The 5,953-nt window shown below is 44.9% G+C and overlaps 1 protein-coding gene across 2 annotated transcripts in view; it reads left to right on the plus strand.

Annotated features, from left to right (window-relative positions):
• The first annotated feature begins 2,920 nt into the window (after nt 1-2,920).
• The window catches only part of LOC104954941 (GTP-binding protein Di-Ras1), a 32,108-nt gene continuing 29,075 nt past the window's right edge, over nt 2,921-5,953 (plus strand). Inside the window, exon 1 of one of the 2 annotated variants that reach the window (XM_010782152.1) lies at nt 2,921-3,096. The gene's annotated coding sequence lies outside the window, so the exon portion shown is untranslated. Of the gene's footprint in view, nt 3,097-3,168; nt 3,347-5,953 lie in introns of those variants that run through there. The other variant, XM_010782153.1, reaches the window with a different exon arrangement.

Below are 5,953 nucleotides of genomic sequence, written 5' to 3' on the forward strand. Positions count from 1 at the left end.
CCGACTCCAGTTTCGGCTCCAGGACTGGCTTACCGGCCAACGCCAGCCTCCCCGAGTCCTGTCAGCATACCGGCCGACTCCAGCTCCTCGTCTCCAGTTGGCTGTTCAACCGACGCCAGCTCCCCGAGTCCTGTCGGCATACCGGCCGACTCCAGCACCTCGTCTCCTGCTGGCTCTCGAGCCGACTCCAGCTCCTCGTGTTCTGTTGGCGAATCAACCGTCTCAAGTCTCTTCTCAAGTACCCTCTCGAGTCACCTCTCGAGTCCCCATTCAAGACACTTCTCAAGTACCCTCTCGAGTCCCCTCTCGAGTCCCCTCTCCAGTCCCCTCTCCAGTCTCTTCTCGAGTCCCCTCTCCAGTCTCTTCTCAAGTCCCCTCTCCAGTCCCCTCTCAAGTCCCCTCTCGAGCTCCCTCTCAAGTCCCCTCTCGAGTCCCCTCTCAAGTCTCTTCTCAAGTCCCCTCTCGAGTCACCTCTCGAGTTCCCATTCAAGACACTTCTGAAGTTCCCTCTCGAGTTTCCTCTCGAGTTCCCTATCGAGTTTCCTCTCAAGTCTCCGTTCAAGTTCCCGCTCACGATCCCTCTCTCAAGTCAACTCTCAAATTTCCTCTCGAGTCTCCACTCAAGTCCCTACTCTTGTGCCGTTGGAGGTTCCGCTGGGGGTCCTGCCAACCTTATGTCTTGTGCCATTGGCGGCCCCGCCGACTACTCTTCTACCGGGGGCCCTGCCAATCCCATGTCCTGTTTCGTTGGAGGCCTCGACATCACCTGTATCGCCGGGGGTCCTGCCAACACCCGTTCCACCGGCTCCGGTTCCTGTCCGGTCAACACCGGCTCCTGCCCGGTCCCCTGAGAGCTGTGGTCTTCGCCCCTCCTTGAACTCTGCCTTGCCCCCGGGCCGTCCGCCCGAGTTCCCCTTTTTTGAACTCTGCCTTGCCCCCGGGCCATCCGCCCGAGACCCCCTTTTTGAACTCTGCCTTGCCCCCGGGACGTCCGCCCAAGAACCCATCCATGGTCTCTGCCTTGCCCCCGGGCCCTCTCCACCCACCCTGCTGGACTTTGTTTTTTGGGACGTCTGGGATCCGTCCCTTGACGGGGGGGTTCTGTCACACCCCCAGGTTTATGTCACGGGTTTTAGTGTTGTCTGTCTAGGTTTGGGTGTTTGCGGTCATGTTTTTCCTCCTGGGTTATTGTCTGGTCCTTTTCCCTGTGTTTTTCATGTCTGTCGTTAGTTCCCTGGTGTGTCTAATTCCCTGATTGTTTTCACCTGTCACTCCTCGTGTGTCTCCTGCGCCCATCAGTGTCAGCCCCGCCCCTGATTGTTCCCACCTGTGCCTTGTTACCCTGTGTTTAAATTCCCCTGTCTCCCAGTGTTCAGTGTCAGTTCGTCTTGTCTATTGTCATGTCAGGTCTATGCTTTTGGAACTCTTTGGGTTTTGATTCCTCACTGCGTGAGCGCCTTCATTTTTTTGTCCTCTGTTTTTTTTGTCATCTCGACTGGAGTTTTGGTGATGACCTTTTTGTTCATTTTTTGCTAAATCATGGAAAAATAAAGTATCTCACAATACTTTACCTCTGACTCCCGGTCTGCATTTGGGTCCTACATACTAAGTACCTGGAATCGTAAAAGAAGCTTTGAAAGATTTTTTTCATGCCTGTGTGTGGACGGGCCGTAATGGAGTGAAGAGTATCAGAAATAAGATAACTTTTATGTAGCAATAATACATATGAAATGTATTATATACATATTTTAAATTATATCAAAGAGCAACCAATGTTTGTTGGGGGGGCGCTGCCCTATTGTAAACGTAAATACATTGTGTTCTTTGCAATACTAAATCCCCCCACCAGAGGGAGACACAGCTCTTGGGGTCAGTTTCGTGATTTTATTCCCCTTCATTCTGTCAGATTTACAACATCTCCAATCATCATCAGAGTATGACAACACAAGCTTCCAGTCTATTCTAGTGCCCTCCGTTATGGATCACTCACTGCTATCAGTCCTCAATGTAACATTACATAACATCAACAGATTATCTAATGACAACCATGTATCTTCAAATCTGTTCATTTTAGTTAGGGGGTTCTCACAGTATAGCGACACACATCTGACGATCTTAAATAATATGATCCATTGCAGTAAATGGAGTAAACAGTATAAAAAGGAAAATGAGCACAACCTTAAAATGCAACATACAATATTGCAGAAATAACATGAATTAAATAAAAACATCACATACTGCCTTTTTACGTGTCTTTTTGTTTGTTGCACTTGTCAGGAATGAAATTTGGTTTCAAATGACGACAATGCTTTGGTTATATCTTTGACAATTTAAAATGCATTCTTATTATGATCTGATTATCAAATCTACATATAGTCACAAACATATTTTTTCTTTGTTCATATTCAAATTAGCCCTGTATTTAAACATCAACACTTTTTATAATTCAAATATATTTATCATGATCATTGTCAGTTTATAATGTGATCTGAACACCAGGTTGTATAACAGTGTCTGACTGCAGCTCTCCTCTCGGGAGATGACGTGTCTGCGTGACGCTGGTGGAGGTGTGGAGGAAAATGTATTTTTACTTTGGAAGAGGACGATGATATTTCAGGTAACACGATGGAAAAAAGACTTCCGCTTTGCAATTACATCCTTCAGAATAAAAGTAAAACATGAATTTTTCCATATAAATTATTAAAGTAATAACATTATTACATTGCATGACTATTACACTCAGGTCTGTTCTCTGTCGTGGATTTATAATGACTGCTTGTTTGAGTTGTGTGTGAATTTCGTGTATTTTATATGTCTGTCTGAGGCCTGTAGGATTGTAAATCACGCTTTTATTCTGAAAAGCAAAGGATAAACCCCAGAGGTAGGCTTCTTTCCTGTTTTGCCGGAGGAGCGGATGAAGGAGGTGATGGAGGGAGGAGGAGGAGGAAGAGGAGGGCTGATGTGTGCTGATCAGAAGCAGGTCTGATGATGATGATGATGATGATGATGATGCTATGAGTCAGAGAGCGGAGGGTTCAGGATGCTCACAGAGTAGAGAAGCCCCGCACACAGAGACAGAGGACCGGCTGAGACACGGTGAGTCCGCGCATTTCACCCACACAGCCCGGCGGCCGAGCACCTTACTCGGTCTGATCTCAGCAGCCGGCTCGGTGCTGTGGTGCTCTCATTTCATCACTGTGTGCGTGTGTGAAACAAACTACACAATGCGCGTGCAACGCTGTGCGCGCCCGTTCCTGATCTTAATATTGATGGGAGTCAGCCTGATTTACATGATGTGAGGAGATAATGAGACTGCAGCTGACTGAACCTGAGAACAAAGCAGCAGGTCAGCTGTGTGTGTGTGTGTGTGTGTGTGTGTGTGTGTGTTGTATAAGTATGTTCGTGACGACAGAGAACACGACAATCTGTTACTGCTGTCAAATATCTCAGGGGGAATCAGCACAGAAATATTCTAGGAATACTACAGTGATGGGCCTACTCCTAAATTAATGTTTTACAACAAGAGTATGCAGAATTTAAATCAGTAATCTGATCCAAACAAAAGGAATGTACTCCACTCCGTGGCGGCGCCAGAGATTTTCTCTAGGGGGTGCTGTGGGGTAGCTTGACGTTTCATAGAGGGTGCTCAAACGTTAAGGGTTTCGCATTAATGCACCAGCGCTACAGTTGCCTTTTCTGCAACACTCCCCACACGCACACGCAGTGTACCCTCGACTGTTACAATGAAGGCTCGGTAATCAGCTCACGGCATATAGGTGTAAGCAGGGGTAAAGTGCTATTTTTACAAGTGGAGAGTGGTCCTCACCTCCTCTAGTGGGGTCCGGGGGCATGCTCCCCTGGGAAGATTTTTTTTTAAATATTGAAGTTAAAAGCATCAATCTTGTGCACTTTGAGAGCAAAATGAAGAGATCTATGGATACATCTCTCAACATACATATGAAACAGAACTGTAAACAGATTGACTATTTCTTTATAGATATTTTACAAATCACTCCCCTTTTAAAACAAACCGTTTGAGACCCACTGAGATAACTAGACTAAAGTTAACTATCTAAACACTGAGAGTCCTTTACTTCACCTGAGCTGAGGTTATCTGAGACTCTCAGTCTGACAGGAGAGAGTTCTCCCTCCACCTTGTTGTTGAAAAAGCTCCTTATATCTGTTAGCTTGGCTAGCTAGCACCAGATGCTAACCACAACGATATCCGGTAGATACCCACCGGTGCGCTCTCTCTCTCTAGTGCGCACGCACACAAAATGGCTCGTGCCACACACACACACACACACACACACACACATACACACACAGAGAGCAGAGCTTGAATGAAACACAGAGACCCAGAAGTAAGCTACTTGTACTCACGAGGCCTATTATGTGCAGAATCCCTCTCGCTTTCAGGTGGTTTTGATTGAGTGTCCACACATGGACGTTTAAGGACTAAAAAACGATCCATTTGTCACTGTCTGTTAAGGCAATAATTTGGGCGCTCCAGGCTTAACAGGAAGTCAGCTGCAAGTGTCAGCAAAGTATTTAGCTATGGGTAGGTCAAAAATCGAAATGTTCTGCTGGCCATTGCCTAATCGTCCCTGTGTGTTGGCTTATGTTTTTGGTCAAACATTTATTTGTTTCACATTTGGCATTGATGTAAAATCACCAAATAATTTTTCTAATTTAATAAAAAAAAAAAACATATTTTATTTGGGGGTGCTTTGGCATCGCTGGGGGGCTGCTTCAGCATTACATTGTTTTTTTGGGTATTGTAAGCTGTGCACGATTGTTCTCAAAAAAAAAAATAGAGTTATTAATGTGGAATGTTAGGAGTCACAGTGAGCCGTTGTGAAGAATGCAGCCAGGATTCTGTGTGTGTGTGTGTGGTGTGTGTGTGTGTGTGTGTGTGTGTGTGTGTGTGTGTTGTGTGTGTGTGTGGTGTGTGTGAGATACTTCTTTTGATTTGTAGTCCGATGTTGTGAAGTTTTCCATTTTCCAAGTTAGTGGTGATAATACAGCATGCTTGTTTATTATTTCCTTGTAGCTAGGCATATCATTATGACTACACATGGGCTAAACGGTCTGCTATTAAAACACTATAGTTTTGTGTCATACCATTACACGTTATGTATGACCTTCTATAATGCGTAAGAAATGTGACGTAAGAACTGATTTTATTTAGTGAATGAGTTGATGAACCTCACCATCATCTCCTGAACTTTGTGCAGTGCATTATGGTCCTGTGCTCTGTCTGCACTGATGTTTTTATACGGAGTACAACACGGTTTCTGTCCTGGGCTCATTACTGTTTCAGTCTCAGGTGTATTTGATCAGAGGTGGCTTGTTATTTAGTATTTGGTATCAATAAGAAAGAGAATAAACTAGGATGCATTTCACAGATAACAAACATTCAATGAATTGTGTTGCTTACAGGCAAAAAAAAAGCACAATATTTGTTGTGTTTACCAAAACCTTTTTTACAACACTTTTACAAAGGCAGCCGATACTTTATTGGGTAGTGTAGTATTAGCACAGTTATTTAGACAGGTATTTCGTTTTAACATTCTTCACCTTATATTTTGTGGGTAAATGTGTTTAACGTGCTTTTCACTTTGTAAATGATCCAAGCATGGTTGAACTCCTTTTGGCACGGGAACTCAAGATGAACTCAGTTTTTCCATCCATCGCCTAAAGCTCAGTTTGTAGCTTTTAATGATCCTAAAATGGCCTGACGTGGCTGCAGAATCATCAGATCTACAGAATGTTCATTTCTGTAGCTGTGACGCTGATGGTCAGTTGGTGGTGATTTTCCCTGCCGGCCCGCCTCCGCACAAGGAAGTGACGTAATAAGATGTGGGACAAGGCGGGTAACCATGACAACTGCGTGCGCGATGATGACATGTTTGCACTGTGTCTGCATGTGTATAAATCTCTGCCTGTCTGT

This window comes from Notothenia coriiceps, unplaced genomic scaffold (genome assembly GCF_000735185.1).
Source record: "Notothenia coriiceps isolate Sejong01 unplaced genomic scaffold, NC01 NC01_scaffold00024251, whole genome shotgun sequence".
NCBI lineage: Eukaryota > Metazoa > Chordata > Actinopteri > Perciformes > Nototheniidae > Notothenia > Notothenia coriiceps.